Raw genomic sequence first — 17274 nt, 5'->3', positions numbered from 1 at the left:
GGTTAGGTTGGATTTGGGGACCATACACCTGGTGGACCTCAAGGACTATTCCTGCTTCCTTCTCAGAAGTGGCCCCTTGCAGAACTTTAGGGGGGATTGGGGGTGGAGAGCCTACGTGGTGCTGAAGATTCAAACAAGGGCTGACTGAATGCAAGGCAAGTACCTTACCTCCTAGTAAAAAATTTAATTTGTTGTCTTATATTATTGTTATCTTAAGACCATGTTACTGGTCCTTTTGTCACTTAGTTTCTAAATGACATTGAGAAAATTATTTTTAGCTTTATTTCCCTCATCTTCACACTGTTTAATGAGACAAAAGATTTAATTTAACAAATAAAAGATTTAAGGTTTTTTTTTTTCTTTTTTCTTTTTGGGTCACACCTGGCAATCCACAGTGGTTACTCCTGGCTCATACACTCAGGAATTAGCCCTGGCGGTGCTTGGGGGACAATATGGGATATTGGGAATCAAACCTGGGTCAGACGTGTGCAAGGCAAATGCTGTGCTATCGCTCCAGACCCCAAAATTTAAGTTTTATTCCCCTTTCTGAAACCTCTCTTAAAGGCTTTAGTTTAATTATTAGCCAGTGATGTTTCAGTCTTTTATTTTCAAGGCCAGCTAACTCTACCTGGCACCTTCCCACTAATTTAGCCTTTCATTCATAAACATTTATTTGTTGCTTGCTGATAGTCACTAAACTTAGTGATATGGTCCTTGATTTCAACACATTTACTTTCATTGCTCTCCTAATAATCAGACTGTTCCCTGTAGGAATCAACTCATTTCTTTCTTGAAAACAATAATTTTCCACCTCTACCTTTTTAAAAACTTGTCTTTGTTTTTTCTACTCAGTCAACATCTAGACTGTTCTCTTTCCCTGAATCTCTCCCACCAAAGTGATACTTTTCTTAGCCTCAACCCAATCCCAGTGACAATATTTTCTTTGAGGTTCTCTCTTAAGTGTATTGCCAGCAATATGTACGATTTCCATTGTTGCTCAGATGCCAGCTATGGTTCAGATGATCGGGTGCTTGGAAACTGCAGTGCAGTGGGTAGGCCATTTTCAGGCCACCAGGATATACCCAGTGTTGAGAGATGTAGGGTTAGGGAAGACATCCAGTGACAGAAAATGAACTTGGGGCCTCATGCACGTAAGATATGCTCTGCACTCCTTTGAACTATCTTCCTGTCCCATGCTTCTTTGCTTTAATGTGATACCTGTCCTGTAGTTATTTGGGGTGAACATTGATAAATACCTTCCTCTATAACTACAAGTATATAAGTGGTGGTGTGAGGAATAATACCTTTTGTATTAGTGTGAATGCACCTATAGCTTCTGGCATTATGACTGCTCAATAATATTTGTTGAGTTAGTAGTTGGCAATATTTATAACTTTAGTTATATAAAATTAAGTCAAGACCATAAACTTAAGTTTGAAATTTGTCACAACATGTAAGTTAATTTGCAAGGGAAGCCCCCAGTTCTTAACAGAATAAATCATTAATAAGTGTTTGGTGAAAAGTTCTAGTCTAGAATATTGACTTTTTATCAATCTTTTGTTGAGTGATACCATCTGGTCACCTAGAAATGTTAGTTCCTGTGTTCATTGATGTTATTTTTGCTAGTCAAGTAAGATGTAAGTGGGCATTTTTAGTAAAATTTTACTTTCTAAATAGTAAACATGAGTTTCAGCAGCAGTATCAGGACTTTTTCTTTCTTTTTACAGCCAAATATCCATTGAATTTATGTATCATGGTTTGGTTGTTACTCATCAGTTGAGGAGCTCTTAGGTTGTTTCCACTTTTTTTTCCCCCTATGCCTGGCATCACTCATGGGTTGCTTCCAGCATGTTATTAAGGGGTCTTTCCCACTAGTGTTAAGGGGAGAATTGAACTCAGGCTTCATGCATGAAAAGAATGTATTCCTTCCCCATGAGTTATCTCCCCAATCCTGTTCTACTTTTCAGCTATCATGGATAATGCTGCCATGAACATTCATGCCAGGTTTTTGTGAAGGTCTGTATAGTCATTATCTGTCTCATTCTTTTGGGGCTGTAGAGGGTTGAGCTACATGCCTACTGGTATTTTGGGGACTGTCTAGTGCTGAGGATTTGAATAGGGGTCATATGCACAAGACTTCTGTACTCTCTAGCAACTTTGATGATAGCAATCCTAAGTAGGAATGAAGTGGCATGTCATTGTAGTTTTGGTTTACATTTCCCTCATGACTAATGAGCAATATTTTTTCAGGTACTTCCACTATTTGTATATCTTTAGAGAAATGTTTGTGATGATCCTCTATTTTTACCAGGTAAATTATATTTTATTTGCCAGAGTCTTTTAGTTGTATATATTTGTACATCTGTGTTAGATATGTGGTTTGCAAGTATCCCTCTTCTATGGACTATTTATAACAGTTCTTTCAGATTTCTAACAGTTTTAGATTTATAACAGTTCTTTTAGATTTCTCTCATTTGTTTAAGGAAATTTCCAGGTGAGCAAAGCCTACAAAGTAGTTTAAGCAACTGATTTAGAAAAATATAGCTAATCTAGTGAGCAAATAATTTGGTATTCCTTTCATAAGTTTTTGTCTCCTTTTTAGCTTTCCCTATATGGTAATTATAACAGTAAATTTTCTCTCTCACTCACTCTCTCTCTCTCTCTCTCTCTTTCTCTCTCTCTCTCTCTCTCTCTCTCTCTCTCTCTCTCTCTCTCTCTCTCTCCTCTCTCTCCTCTCTCTCTCTCTCTCCCTGTCCTGTCGTTACTTGTTAACTGACTTTGTCCTTCCCTCCAACACTCATGAACTCTTGAGTTAGAAACAAGAAGTCTGTTAGTACCTCCCTTATGTAGTCCTGTGATCATTAATAGGTTTCCTTCTTACTGTGAAGTGAGGGTTTCCACACTGGTTGCTGTTTTCCAGAGGTACTTCATTATAGTGCCACAGAGCTGGTGATCACATGTGAGAATGTGTGCAAGGCAGATGTGCTCTACCCCTGAAACAAGATAAAGTAGTCTTTAAAGTTCTTTCATCAAAAGATGATCATATGATACAGTGAAGTTCAGTCATTTTTTTTTCCTTCTTTCCCCTGACAGGGTAGAAATATGCCTTGTTGAAAAATCTTAGGCTCCAAAGTAACTTTTCCCAAAAGGAAAAAACTGCATGTGTATAGGTACTTAGTCAAACCTTACTGTGGAATAGCAAATGCCATCTATGTGAATTAACCTTACAGGTTAGAGGATCATGGCCTAAGCATCAGCAATGAGGTAGAACTAAAGGATGAAGTAATTTACACGCCTGCTATGGGTGTGGCTAGAAGTAAAGGAACTATGAGGAATGAGTCTTTGGTTACATCCTTAGAAGTGTTTGGAGATGGTTAGACAAGAACCACACTCTCAGAGATAAGTTATTGTAAAGGTGAAGTCAATGCCTAAACTACAACTGGTAGTTTAGAAACATCTGAAAAGTCCTAGAAATTGTGAGGTAAGTGTACTTTGTTTTGCTTATTTTTGGGGGGGGTGGGATGGGGGGAGGATGAGCTGTTAAAGTTTTCACTGAGCTCTGAGAGATCACTGCCAGAAGTTCAGATGCTATATAGATGTTTTAAGACATCTTTTATAAGCCTTGTACCAGAGTTTGGTTATACTTTGGTTCCCACTAGTCAAGAAAGCTACTTAAAAGTTTAGTTTCTGTATTTGATTGGTCTTGTTGATATTATTAGTCAGACATCATTGTAAATAAAGTATATGTGAGAAGAAGAAGAAAGTTGTTTTTGTTTTCTTAAGAAACTAAAGTGATCAAATCAGAGTTTGACCAGGAAAGAGAAGTTCAGAAATTTAATTCTAGCCCTTTGCCTCCCTTCATGTTGTTTCTTTGTTCCATTAAAATTACTAAGAAAATATGATGGCTTGTTTTAGATTTTGGTTGTGGGGCCACAAATAGTGATTATCAGGGCTTATTCCTGGCTCTTTGCTTAGGGATCACTCCTGGCAGTACTTGGGGAACCATAGGGGATGGAACCTGGTCCAGCCACATGCAAGGCGAGCACCTTACCTGCTGTTCTTCCTCTCTAGCCCCTGAAGGTTTTATATTTAGTGGCTTAGCGCTTTTAAAAATATATACTCCCTCAACACATTATTTGGTATAAACACAGTTTGAAATATATAAGAAATTTTTCTACTCTGGATGCTATATTTAGTTCAGTTGATAGAATAGATAGATACCCTAGTTACTCAAGGACTTGAGCAAGAAAAGCACTCAACTAAGAACCAAAATGTTTATTTGAACAGTGTTTCTCAACTTTTTTTTTCACCTGTTGTCCCTTCCAAGCTTGTGTTCCTATAGTGACCCCCTCTATCCTGATCCTACCAGTTGGCCCCCTACCATAAACCCCCACAATTGGTCTTATGTGCTGTCCTCCACTTGATTTTCACCTTTAGCTCCCTTGGGATATTCTAGGGGGCCCTTATTGAATAATGCTGGTCTAAAGAATGGCAGGTTCTCAGATTTTGTTATGGAATCAAGTTTAAGGCATAAAGAATCACAACCACATTCTATTTGGTATGAGTGTTGATCCTGTCACATCCGGCTTCTTGAGTAGTCTCATCACCCCTGGTTCACATGACAGGGAAGATCACCAAATAGTAAAATCTTAGAATTTTTCCAGATCATGTTATGGATATATTTCCTGGAGGACTGGTATCTTTGTTGAACAAAAAGTAGAATGCCTGAGCAGATTTATTTCACAATAAGTTAAGTGGGCCTGCTGCCAGCTGAATGAGCAAAAGAAATGTTATGCATATTTACTGCAGAACAGCTTAAAGGGATGTGCCCAAGTTATGCGGAGAAGCAACAGAAGAAAAAAGTAGATTTGCAGTTCTTAAGATAAAGAGTGGTTCGTTGTGTGCCAAGACAGTAGGTGACAAGGTACTACTAGACTTGGAGCTACCAAAAGAATGTTTATATAAAGGAATATTGACCCTTCGACACAAAGTGGAACATGAGTTTAATGAGTGGAAAGTATAGACGCTTTGCATGTGCAGTTTATTTGAGCAGGTATGAACAAGCTTTTTTGAACTTAAGTGAACATATTTTTAGAAGTATAAAGGACTGGAGAACTTGTACAGAGGGTAGAGTGCTCATCTTGACACAGCCAAGCCAGCTCTATCCCACTGTTGTTTCTTCTCCATACCCTACCCCACCCCAGCACTGCCCTAGAGTAAGAACCCTGAGTAAGCCCTGAGCTCTGCTGGGTATGACCATACCTCCCCACCTCCACCTCCCCCTACCCTTGCCAATAATAGTAATCTAAAACAACCATAAAACCAATTTCTATTTTGCTCTGTAGAGGACTAGACTAGTTCCATGTACAGACCTTGACCACTTTTATTTTGGAAAAGGAGAATTTGGAGTAGTGAGCATAACGCATAACTCCTCAAATGAAGCTTATAAGAAGAATAAGAAAAGCTTATAAGAAGGCACCAGTATATTTTGGTGCCTTCAGTAGCTGTTTGAGAAAGCAGCTTAGCTTAGCTCTGCTGTTGCTTTTCCAAGTGGATTCACTTTATTTTAAGTATAAAGCTGGAAATAAACATGGTAATTGAAAATGTGATAGAATATTCACCTTTTCTTATGCCTAGAATTATATAGTGATTTATAACAAAACCCCAAAAATCAGATGTATTCGACAGTGCTAAAAAGGGTACTCTTTCTTTACATGTTGGACTGGATTGAATCTTTTTTATTTTTTCAGAATGGAATGTTTCTTAACAGATTGAGTATTTTATTAAATGTTGAAAATAGGCAGTTACTATTATTATATAAAGGTTGTTCCGCTTCAGCATCTTAATCATATTTCTGACAGTTAATAGAACACTTAGTTAATTCAGTCAGCCTTTTAATAAACAGAATATTCCTTTTGGAAGTACCTTATTACATATCTTAAAATCAGGTCTGTGTTAAAAATTGTTCTGTGCTTCCCTCTGACTTCCGTTTCTTCCCTTTCGGGCCACAGACTTCCTTAGGGAGGAGGTAAGAGGGAAGTTAGCTCTCATTTCAGCCAATAGAATCTAGAATTATATAGTGTTTACCTGTTTTGCGTAATACAGGCCCACCCACACATATTATGAAGTGCTTAAGTGAAAGAACACTGAGCAGACAGCTATTCAGTGTATTCCAGTTGTAAATGGGGAGATGCTTTAATACTATCTGGATTCTATCTGCTGATGAGAAAGCTGTTTGTCTCGTTTGTGCTGCCAGCAGTGGAATAAAGAGGTAAGTGTTCTATTGTATAGTTTTCTCATTGTCAGTGCTTCAGTTTAAAGGTAGGACTAATGACGGGGAGCAATTTGACTCAATCAGATTGTTTATTTTTTATTTTTAATTGTATTATGTATTCATTAAATACATATCTGTATTAGAGTTAAAGAAATCTCAAGCCCCAGAGCTTTTTGTATGTTTGGGGGAGAACGTACACTGTTAATCTCACCTCCTGTCAGTCCTAAGGAAAGTATAAAAAAAATACCCACAAGTGTTTAGTGCTGGTGATTGTTGGTCAGAAAATTGAGAACTCTATAATTTCACTAAAAGCTTTACAGTATTTTTAAAAAAGTGCCCTAGAACATAATATGTCCCATTGTTTCCTTTTGATTAAGTTTCAGAATTATGCTGCTCTCTGAGGGAAGTTGTTTGGTGCCAGGATGATGGTACTATCATTGTACTTTGGTCAGCTGTTGACAGCTTATTCAGAGTCTAGGATTTTGGTTATAAATTATCTTTTGAAGAGCTAAGCCTTTAAGACAACTGCAGTTTACTGTTTAAACATTTTCATAAAGCAGTGAAAAATTACAGTTTTTTAAAAAAGATTGAGTATTGTGCTTTATAAGGATATTAAGTAGTGGGTCTACCTAAATGTTGTGTTGTTTTTTTTCCTCTGATTCTGGGAAGGGATTTATTAATTTTAGACGTAATGGTTGATGGGTAAGAACCCTTTGTACTCAAAAATGAACAGTCAGAATTACTTCAGTATTACTCCAGCAGTATTACTTCCTGAAGCATTTAATTTCATTAAAAGGAAAGGTATAATTGAGACTTTTTTCTTCTTTTGTAAAGAAAATTTATGAATAATCATCAGCTAGACTATAGTGCTCAATAATAAAGGTTTATCTTTTATTAATTTTTCTAATCTGTGAGGGGGAAATACTCCCTTTCCTTTACATGTATAAAATGAAATTTAAGACATTGGCAAAAGAAAAGTTGCTAATTTGAGGAGGAAAATTTGATAGTAATTATTTATTTAATAGTCGTATTTGTAATGTGATAACAAACCAGAGTGGAGAGAGGAAATTTGTAGAATTATTTCAGCTCTATATACCATTTTTCTAATAGAGAAAGTTAAATAGGAGTACCACAGAGTGATTTAAAATATTCTCTCTGCTAAAAAATAGATGTTCTTAGCCTCCCACACACAACGTCTCTAAATTACTGCTATAAAAGTTTATGGGGAAAACATTGTGATTTGGTCAAAAGAAAGATCAGCTGTAGCTTTTGAGAACTCATGAACCAGAGAAAACTTAAAATCTGAGAAAATTTTTATTACTGAGATTAGTAATTGTCATGTTTCAAAAATTAGTTCTAATCAGGTAACTGACTTTATTGTCAGAAACTGTTGGTGATTCCGTTTTAATTTGAATTTTTAGCTACATTTTTCTTTGATATTCAAAACTCACTGAAGCTTCATACTGATTAAGTCCTTGTGACCAGTTATATGAGATACAGAATATGTTGTCACTATTTCATAATACAAGAAAATTGTGTGCTACTAAGTAGTTCTTGTAAGTTTGAGGAGAACCCTAAGGGCCTTAGATTTTTAGAATATCTGCTACTTAATAGACTGCAGTGCAGTTTGGTATACTGACTTTCAAGGTTGCTTGTTTTTTTTGTGTGTGTTGGGTTTTTTTTTTTTAATGAAATACATCAAAATTATCCAAGGCTGCTGCTTCACTTTTCCTCTCACCTCCCATATTTTCTTTCCCAGACTCTTCTTAAAGGCTTAGGGTTCAGGTAAATAGATCAAACTTAAAGTTCAGATACTGCTAAAGATTTTAGTGTGTTCAGCATTAATTCAGAAGCTACAGTGCAGTTGAACAATGCAGAGTGTTTTCTAACAGATCTACTACAAAAGTAAAATTGTCCTTTAAAATTTCTTAAATTTATTTTGCTTTCATTTTTGAGGGTTTTGGGGACCACACCAGCAATGCTCAGGTACCGTGTGTGGTGCCTGGGGATGAACGAGGGTGTCTGAGTGCAAGACAAGTGCTTTAACCTCTGTACTATCCCTTCAGTCCTAAAATCTCCCTTTAATAAAACCTTTTTTTTTTTTTTTTTTAAGAAAAAGACAAAAAACATTGTTCTATTTAGTTCTGGGATAGTATGTGAATGGATTGCTACTTTGATTCAGGTATCACTCAGTTAATGAATAACAACACAGTTGTGTAGTAACAACTGTCCTGAACAAAAGGAAAGTGAAGCTGTGAGTGGGGCAGCTTCTCAGTGGAGAAAGGAGACTTGACAGGCACTGCTACCTGCAGGAGCAGCATAGCTTGGAAGACTTGAACCTCTAGGTTGTAAAAAGGCAAATGTTGACTCTTGAGTTCATTTTCCAGTGCCTTCTATAAATTGTAAGGGCTATTTTGTCTACTTATTTCAATCTCTTTTTTTAGAACTTTTTCATTTTGAAACATTTCTAGCCTTGGAAAAATAGCATGAGTTCATAATTACTCTTTACTCCACTTTTCCTAATTAGTAACCTATTACCGAGTAGCTCTCTGAAAACCAGGAAATGAAGACTGGCAGAGTACTGTCAAGCTATATATTCAGTATGCAAATTTAGATCATTTTCCAGTGATACCCTTTAACTGTTCTAGGACCCAGTTCATGATTTCATAATACATGTAGTTATTGTCACTCATTAATCTCCAATTTGCAAGTTTCTGTCTGTCCTTCTCTTTTATTTTGTAAAAAGTTAATATAGGTTGGAGATTTGTTTGATTTTTTTTTTCCTTGTGGTTAGATCAAGGTACCACATATTTGGAGGAGACATAGTACAGAAATAATGTATCCTCAGTGCATAGTAATTGGGGATACATGATACCAAAATGTTTTACAAGTCTGACAACCTTATTTAGTTGGTTAAGATGGTGTCTGCCAGATGCTTCAGGACTCCAAATTCTCCATCCAGTTAAAAATTTAACCCCAGCTCTATCACCCCATCAAAATTTTAGAATTCCTAGAATGTGTGACCACACCATCTCATACTCTGCATCACTGATACACTAGGAGTAGCACACCTCTTTGGATGAGATGTAAATTAGAAGGATCCAATCTTGACTAAGAAAATATTAACACACAAGGCTTAACCTGTAATAGCATGTTAGTTTCTCATACAAGAGCTTAATGGCTCTAGGGTAAGATACAATCTTCACACACACTTTTTTTTTTTAAGGAAATCTTTTTTTAAATCATTTTTAGCGAATTAACTATAATAAGCAATACAAAATAAATCACTTAACGCCTGCTTTTAGGGTAGGCTTGGATAGTGGTTGGGAAAATAAGAAACTGGTGGTGGGAAGGTGTAATGGTGGTGGGGTTGGTGTTGGAATATTGAATGTAATTAATCGCTGTAAACGATTTTATAAAAGTAAAATGTTTTTAAGACAAAACATTATTCTTTAAAAAAAAAAGATATTTGCCAGTTTTTTCTCACTTTGAAGTCAGTATTCTCTCCTGTTCAATAAATAGATATCTTGGGGTAGATATTCTGAAATTATTATTGATGCTTTAAAAAAATGCTTGTAACTTGCTCATCAGTGTTTACAATAAAGACTAGAGATAACCCAGATTTTATTTCTGGAAGTAATTTTGCTATCTAAAAAATTATTATACAACTGTCACTGTCATTGATTTGCTCGAGTGGGCACCAGTAACGTCTCCATTGTGAGACTTTGTTGTTACTGTTTTTGTCACATCGAATACACCATGGGTAGCTTGCCAGGCTCTGCCGTGAGGGCAAGATACTCTCGGAAGCTTGCCAGGCTCTTCGAGTGGGGCGGAGTAACCGAACCCAGGTTAGCTTCGTGCAAGGCAAATGCCTTATCCCCTGTGCTATCGCTCCAGCCCATTATACAACACAATGCTTTTTTTCTTAAGGGCGTATAGTATTATTTACCTTTTTTATGGACTGGAGAACCACACCTGGCCATGTTCAGGGCATACTCCTGGCTCTGCATTCAGGAATCACTCCTGGAAGGACTCAGGGGACCATATGAGTTACCAGGGATTGAACCTGAGTTAGATACGTGAAAGGCACGCACCCCTGCTATACTTTCTCTAGACCCAATATTATTTACTCTTAGAATATAAAAATGACCATAAACTTGAGTTCAATTAATTTTTTTAGCAAACAGTTGTGGATTTAGACTGAGAAAAATTCATTTTTAACCAAGTTATTTCAGTTTCTGTTTGGGGACCACAATCAGCTGTGCTCAGCACTTACTCCTGGTTTTACTCTCAAGGATCCCTTGTGGCGGAGCTTAAGGGACCATATTTGATGCCAGGAACTGAACCTAGTTGGGGCACATGTGAGGCAAGCCTCTTAGCCCCTGTACTGTATCTCTGGCCCCTTTTCAAGGAACATTTAAACTCAACTTTAAATGACTGAGTGACTGGAAAAAGGTAAACTGTTAGAATTATCGTTTATTCCATGTTAAAGTAATAATAGCATATATAAACTCTCACTCCTTAATACCTTACAGTAAAAAGAGGGGAGGGTACTTCTTATTTGTTTAGTTTCCCAGTGTTGTTCTCTCCCTCTGACTTCATGTGCTTTTAATTTTTGTTTTTGGTTTAGGGAGCATACCTGGCAGTTCTCAGGACTTTACTCCTTTCAGGTGGTGCTGGATATTGAACCCAGGTGGTTGCATGCAAGACAGGCACCTTAACACTGTTTGTGCTCTCGCGCGCTCTCTCTCTCTCTTCCCCCCTCCCTCTCTCCCCCTCCCCCTTCCCTTCCTCACCTCCCCCACTTCTCTTCTATATGTTTTCAGCAGTTCTGGAGTGCTAAGTAGGGTTTGAGTTAGAACCTTAGTGTTCTTGCCTGTAAATGAGGCTTATTGTTCAATACCCAACACTACAAATAGTAAGGAAAAATAACTGAGGGTTATAATAGCCCTGTCTTCTAAAGTTCTTCAGGGGATGAACCCTGCAAGTAATATGTGTAAATTGTATATAGAGCAGTTCTTGACAATAGAGACAGAATCTTAGCCACTATGAATATTAGCCACTATGAAAATAAAATTGACTTGAGTTGGCTGCCAGTGTTATGATAGAAATTCCCACAAATATGCTTTGATCCTGTACTTTTGTTCCAAGTTGCTAATTAATCCCACTAGTTTTACTGTTTGCTGCAGAATTTTGTTTAGGAGTTAAATGGCTAGAGAATTTCTACCCTTGTTTCTGAGAAGTATATAGCATTATAGGAAGTTTGAAAATAGGCTAAGCATGGGCAGAGACAGAAAAAGTTTGAGTCCATGATTGTGCCTTTTAAAATACAGTTTTTAGATGTGAAGACTTATGTGATTATTTGACATTAGTACTGTAGCACTGTCGTCCTGTTGCTCATCGGTTTGCTCAAGCAGGTACCAGTAACGTCTCCATTGTGAGGCTTGTTACAGTTTTTGGCATATTGAATGCGCCACAGGTAGCTAGCCAGGCTCTACCATGCGGGCGGAATACTCTCAGTAGCTTGCCTGGCTTTCCGAGAGGGAAGGAGGAATTGAACCCCTGTTGGCCTTGTGCAAGGCAGATGCCCTACCCGCTGTGCTATCACTCCGGCCCTATTTGACGTTAAGGTGACGAATTTGTATTTAATTGCCTTTTCCCAATCAAGAATACTGCCCTGCAAAGTTTTTTCTTAGTTGTTGCTTTTCAGGAGTACATGATAGTTTTTGTGACGAGATTGTCTGAACCCACTTGTAATGCCTATTTTTTTTTTGCCTAGATATACCAGCAGTGTGCCTCAATGTAGCACCCTGCTTTTCCAGTTGGGGATTACCTTTTTCTCCTCCCCATTTTTTGAAACAAACATGCAAAGTCCACTTTGCTTACTGACGTTTTTGTTGTTGGTCACCACCAGGAAATAGGGTTGACAAATACAGTGAGCATTAAGGAAGTGACAGAGGTTCACTTAATCTCCAACAGCACTAGTCATATTTGCATAGCTATTACTAAAGTCTGTACTGGAGTGTAACTTGGTTAGAGTTGTACAGAGCTCTGCTTTCTAGTTGCTGTCCTAAGTGGTTTCAAAAGGTTTTTTATTCTCATTTAGGACTTAACTCAAGCCAACCTTGTCTAGTGTGAAGTGTCAGAAAACTTGTATTATTTAACTCTACGTGTTTCAGGTTGTCTCCCTGGCCCCACTGTGTGTGTGTGTGTGTGTGTGCGCGCGTGCGCGCGCGCGCGCGCACGCGTGCACCACATTTTGCTGTGTTCAAGGCTTACTCCTGGTTCTGAGCTCAGAGATCACCCCTGGTGGGACTTGGGGGACAATATGGGAATTGAACCTGGTTGGCCATATTCCATTTTCCCTTTTATAAAGTGCTGGTAAAGAATTTTGATATAGTTGTGTCAAAAATTAAATGAGTTTATTATGTTTAATTAATAACGGGATTCAATTCTAACTCTGGCAGTTACTACCTGTTTGGCCTTGAACCAGTCATTTGACCTTTCTGACTGACACACTCAGTTCCCTTATCTGGAAAATGGAGTTAATAAGACTTTCCTACCTAATTCACAGAGCTATTGTGAGGGTCAAGTAAAATAATCTTATATGAAAGCGTTTTGCTAATTAACTTTCTATACAAGTGCAAGTTAGACCTTAATCCAAGGTTGATTCAAATTGACACCCCTTTTGACTTGGGAGGATTCCCTTATGCTTTCCGAAGCCCACTTTTAATTTTTCTAGATATGGGTCTCCTAGGTCAAGAAGATACTTTCTTATCTGGCCTCCACAGATTAGTCTTTTTCTAAATGTCAAGCTACCCAGTACTGGCCTGAGTGCTGCCTCTGTGGTTATCCTAGCTCCAGTTCCTTTTCTTCAATCACTGGAAAGAAGTTGCTAAGATTGAAAAAATATTTTAAATGTGCAGAATTCTTTAGTAATTAATTGCCATCAAGATAAGATGATAGTTTCCCATTCTTAATCTCAGCCACTCTTTCAGGACTAATAAAACACTGAATCTGCTTCTGGTACCCTCAAAGCCATCGCCTTTGTAACACAGGTCTTAGTAATAACCTTTAAGACATTGGGATGATGGTGTTCATAAGCAAACATTTATTAAATATCTTACTATACACCAAGCACTGTGGCAGAAGCAGTGAAATTCTCCTCAAAAAAAAAAAATTGTCTCCTTCAGTTTGATACTTGAGCAGGGTGTGGGGAATGGGAGGGAGATCGGTAAGATTTTTTTTTTCAATCATAGAAGGTGCCACTTAGGGGTTTAGGGGGTCTAAAGGCCAGGGATTCTGCCAAGCTTTCTACCATAGTGTCAGAACTTCAGCTGTGCCAGGGTTGGGAAATCCTAGTCTGAAGATGTGACTACTGACCATGGAAAGATGTTACTTTTTTCAGGATGAAAAATGTATTCCTTGCAGGAGCTAGAAAACAAGTTTGATATTCAGTTGCCCTAGGATGGAAATATGAGTTTGCTCAGGTGGGTGCCCTAACTCGAAAGGTGGAATGGAGTTCACATCCTCCTTTGCGTATTGAAAATTTAAATTCAAAGTCTCTGATCGAAAGTAGAAACCTTACATTCCTATTGCTGACATCCTTTTTGTCCTGTGATGACAAAGTGCAGTTTATTAGTCCTGCTAATTATGTAAAAAATATGACCAGGTTTTCACTTTTATCAAGAAACTGCTGTAAATTTACCGTATAAAACATTTTTGAGTCATCGATTTGCAATTAACAACAGGGGAACTCCAGTATAGATGAAAATGTTTCATCAAGACAATATATAATTTACTTTTTTTTTTTACCATGCACATTTGTACACCATTTTGCATGTTTTAAAGCATCCCCCCTTTCCATGCCCTCTGCCATTATGCTTACTTACTGCCTGCCAAATAGAAGTGTTCAAAAGATTGTATGAACATCTGCATGAGATCTGTTTTTCTCTTGCTTGCCATTTGTTTTCTCTTTTCCCCTCCCAGAGTAAAAATTTTGCACAAAGTTCCTGCCTTAGTGTAAGCAGAAAAGCTGTATATCATGTAAATAGCAAAGGGAAAGCTGTGTCTTACTGAAGGACCTGTTCAGACAGAGATTAGTTTTCCAGAATTTCATCACTGACAATTAGAGATGGTAGAAGTCTTTCCTTTAGGAAAAGGAAACACCACTAGGTCTAGCCCTTATGGCTACCACACAACCAGGGAAGCCCAAAACAACAAAGGATTAAAGTGTTGTATTGACCAAATCAGTCTTTAAATGACCCACATGGCCTGCAGGTTCTGACTGCTGCTCTCCTCTCTGGCCTGTCTCTCACTTACCTGTAGAGGCTCCTTTTCTCTACTTGATAGCCAAAACAGTCATTCCTTGGGCCAGAGAGAGATAGTAGAATGGGTAGGGTGCTTGCCTTCCCTGGGTTTGATCTTGGGTATCCCATATGGTCTTCCCAGCATAGCCAGGAGTAATTCCCAGATGTAGAGCCAACACTCCTGGCTCTGCTGAATATACATTAATGAATATACCCCTCCAAAAAAAAAAAAAAATCTCCCCCAAACAAGAGACCCCAAAACTAAACAGTCTCAAAAATTAGTGAGACTTGCTAAGAAATGGATTTTATGGCTAACTTTTTATATTTTCCTACTGCACACAGAAAATAGCAGTATTCCAGAATATTTATTTTAAAACAGGAAAGGTTCCAGCTGATGAGAGTAACATGCTTATTTTTAAAGATCAGAGTTTCAAAAGTAATAGATCTTAGAAAAATGGTGTATTACTGTAGCAAGATTTTCTGTTATCACTCTTCCATCTTTTAATAATACTAATGGTACTAGCTCAAGTTTTTTTTGTATTAGATCATGTTGGGATAGGACTGGATAAATAACGTTCAGCCAACTTGAGAACCAACAGGTGGGGCCACTCATGTAGGCATTCGCATATAGTTTGTGTACATAACCACTGCACAAGTGCCTGACTTCAGGAATTGATCTAGAAGAGTTCTGCATCTTTACCCAGATTTGAAAATATTGAAAGAAAATGACTTGAAAGCACTATTATTGGACTTTGTTGAACTTTGTTAAACCATTCGGAAGATCATGACTCTTGAGAACACAAAAATTCAAGCCATGTGGGAAGGTAGGGCGGGCCCTGAGGCCATACTCAGCAGCGCTGAGGAACCATTTTGTGCCCGGGATAGAACCTAGGTATACAAGACAAGTGTCCTAATCTCTCTCTCATCTCCAGCCAACCAACAATTTCTTTCCATTCACTATCAGCTTGTATTGCAGTGAAAAGTTGCTTCAAGAGAAATAACTATCATGGTACATTTCATTTGTAGTGTAGATTTGTTTATACATATTTTTATATTTAAGGAAATTGTTTATCTTGAGCCACTGAAGTATGTAAATAACTGATACTCAAAAGTCTTTTATTAGTAAATTTTAGGTTAGCTATAGAAAAAGAAACTTCAAGTTTGATGTGTTGTTGTGATTGAGCTATGATATCACTGATAAAAAATCTCAGCATCAGACTTTCTAAGGGACCTAAACAGAGTAAAAATAAGCATAATTGGAAGCAGGTTTTGTGAGGGAGGGGGTCTTGTTTTGTTTGGGGTTTTTTTTTTTTTTTTTTTGCTACTTTGGCCAGTATAGAATGGTGATTATATATACCACCCTTCCTCTAATTTCTTGTCAAAGCTAAAAATTGTTTTTTTTTCCCTTATCAAGGCAGTAGAACTGTATTGCAGAATGCACATTGCTTAGAAATTCATCTGTTACAGCCAAGTAGCATTTGTATTTTTTTTCCACCTCAAAAATTCTCTTCATTCTACTATAATCCCAAAACTTTTAAAGAAGAGGAAATGTTTGTTACTTTGTTCAGAGAGCTAGAAAATAGGCTCAATACTTGCTATTCTCATGATAGGCTTTTGTCAACCAAAGTATGGGCATTTATATTGCTTTCAGGCTTTTGCCATGTCTATACATTTACTAGTGTAATTTAAGACTATTGAAATTGACGTCTTTAAAATAAGCTTTTTATTTTTAGGTTGGGGGTCACACCCAGCGGTTGTCAGGGCTTACTCCTCTCTCTGTCCGGAATCATTCCTGACTGTTGGGCTCAGGAGACCATACATGATTCCAGGGTTTGAACAAATGCAAGTCAGGTGCCGTAGTAAACCCTGCACTGTCTCCAGAATAAATCAACTTTTTAAAGGAAATTTTTTCCTAAAACGTCACTTCCTAAAAAGTAATGTTAAATAGGAATCCAGGTAAAGCACTGTTTTTATCATTTGACTTAAATTTAATCAGTTCTTATTAAGCTTTTGATTTTTTCCTTTTCTTGATCACTAATGTATCAAAGTATTGGTAATGTTTGTGCTCCAGCCCTTTAATTGTTTAAAAAATACAGAAGAAAGATCCTGTATGCTGTTTGCCGAGTTTAACCTTGATGGTATTTTATTGAAAAACTATAGTAAACCAGGATATTTGATATAGAGGTAGAGAACATTTCATCAGTAGAGGGGTCTCCCATATGCGTTTCAGGGCTGTGTCCAGTTTCTTCCCCCATCTTCCCATCTTCCATAACCCATGACAGTCACTGTTTTTTTTTTTTAATAAATTTATTTATTTTTAATTAATGAATCACCATGAGGGTACAGTTACGGATTTATACACATCTGTGCTTATGCTTCCCCCATACAAAGTTCGGGAACCCATCCCTTCACCAGTGCCCATACTCCACCACCAGTAAACCCAGCATCCCTCCCATCCTCCCCAATCCCATCTCCCCCCACCCGACCCTGTCACTGTGGCAGGGCATTCCCTTCTGGACAGTCACTGTTTTTTATCCCTATGATTTTGTCATTTCAAAAGGGTTACATTAAAAAAAGGAATCATTTATATAATATTGTGAGGTTTGCATGTTTTATTCACTCAAGTTCTCTAGAGACTGACCCATGCTGTTTCATGTACCAATCGCTTATTCCTTTTTATTGCTGAGGAGT

The 17274-nt window shown here is 37.6% G+C and overlaps 1 protein-coding gene across 2 annotated transcripts in view; it reads left to right on the top strand.

Annotated features, from left to right (window-relative positions):
• The window catches only part of PELI1 (pellino E3 ubiquitin protein ligase 1), a 52627-nt gene that overhangs the window by 18534 nt on the left and 16819 nt on the right, over positions 1 to 17274 (top strand). Inside the window, exon 1 of one of the 2 annotated variants that reach the window (XM_055120906.1) lies at positions 6200 to 6271. The exons of the other annotated variant lie outside the window; for it this stretch is intronic. The gene's annotated coding sequence lies outside the window, so the exon portion shown is untranslated. Of the gene's footprint in view, positions 1 to 6199; positions 6272 to 17274 lie in introns of those variants that run through there. 2 annotated transcript variants of the gene reach the window in all.

The sequence above is a fragment of the Sorex araneus genome, chromosome X (assembly GCF_027595985.1).
Source record: "Sorex araneus isolate mSorAra2 chromosome X, mSorAra2.pri, whole genome shotgun sequence".
In the NCBI taxonomy this organism is placed as follows: domain Eukaryota; kingdom Metazoa; phylum Chordata; class Mammalia; order Eulipotyphla; family Soricidae; genus Sorex; species Sorex araneus.
Note: the sequence above shows the minus strand (reverse complement) of the source record. Positions and strands in the feature narration are given on the sequence as shown.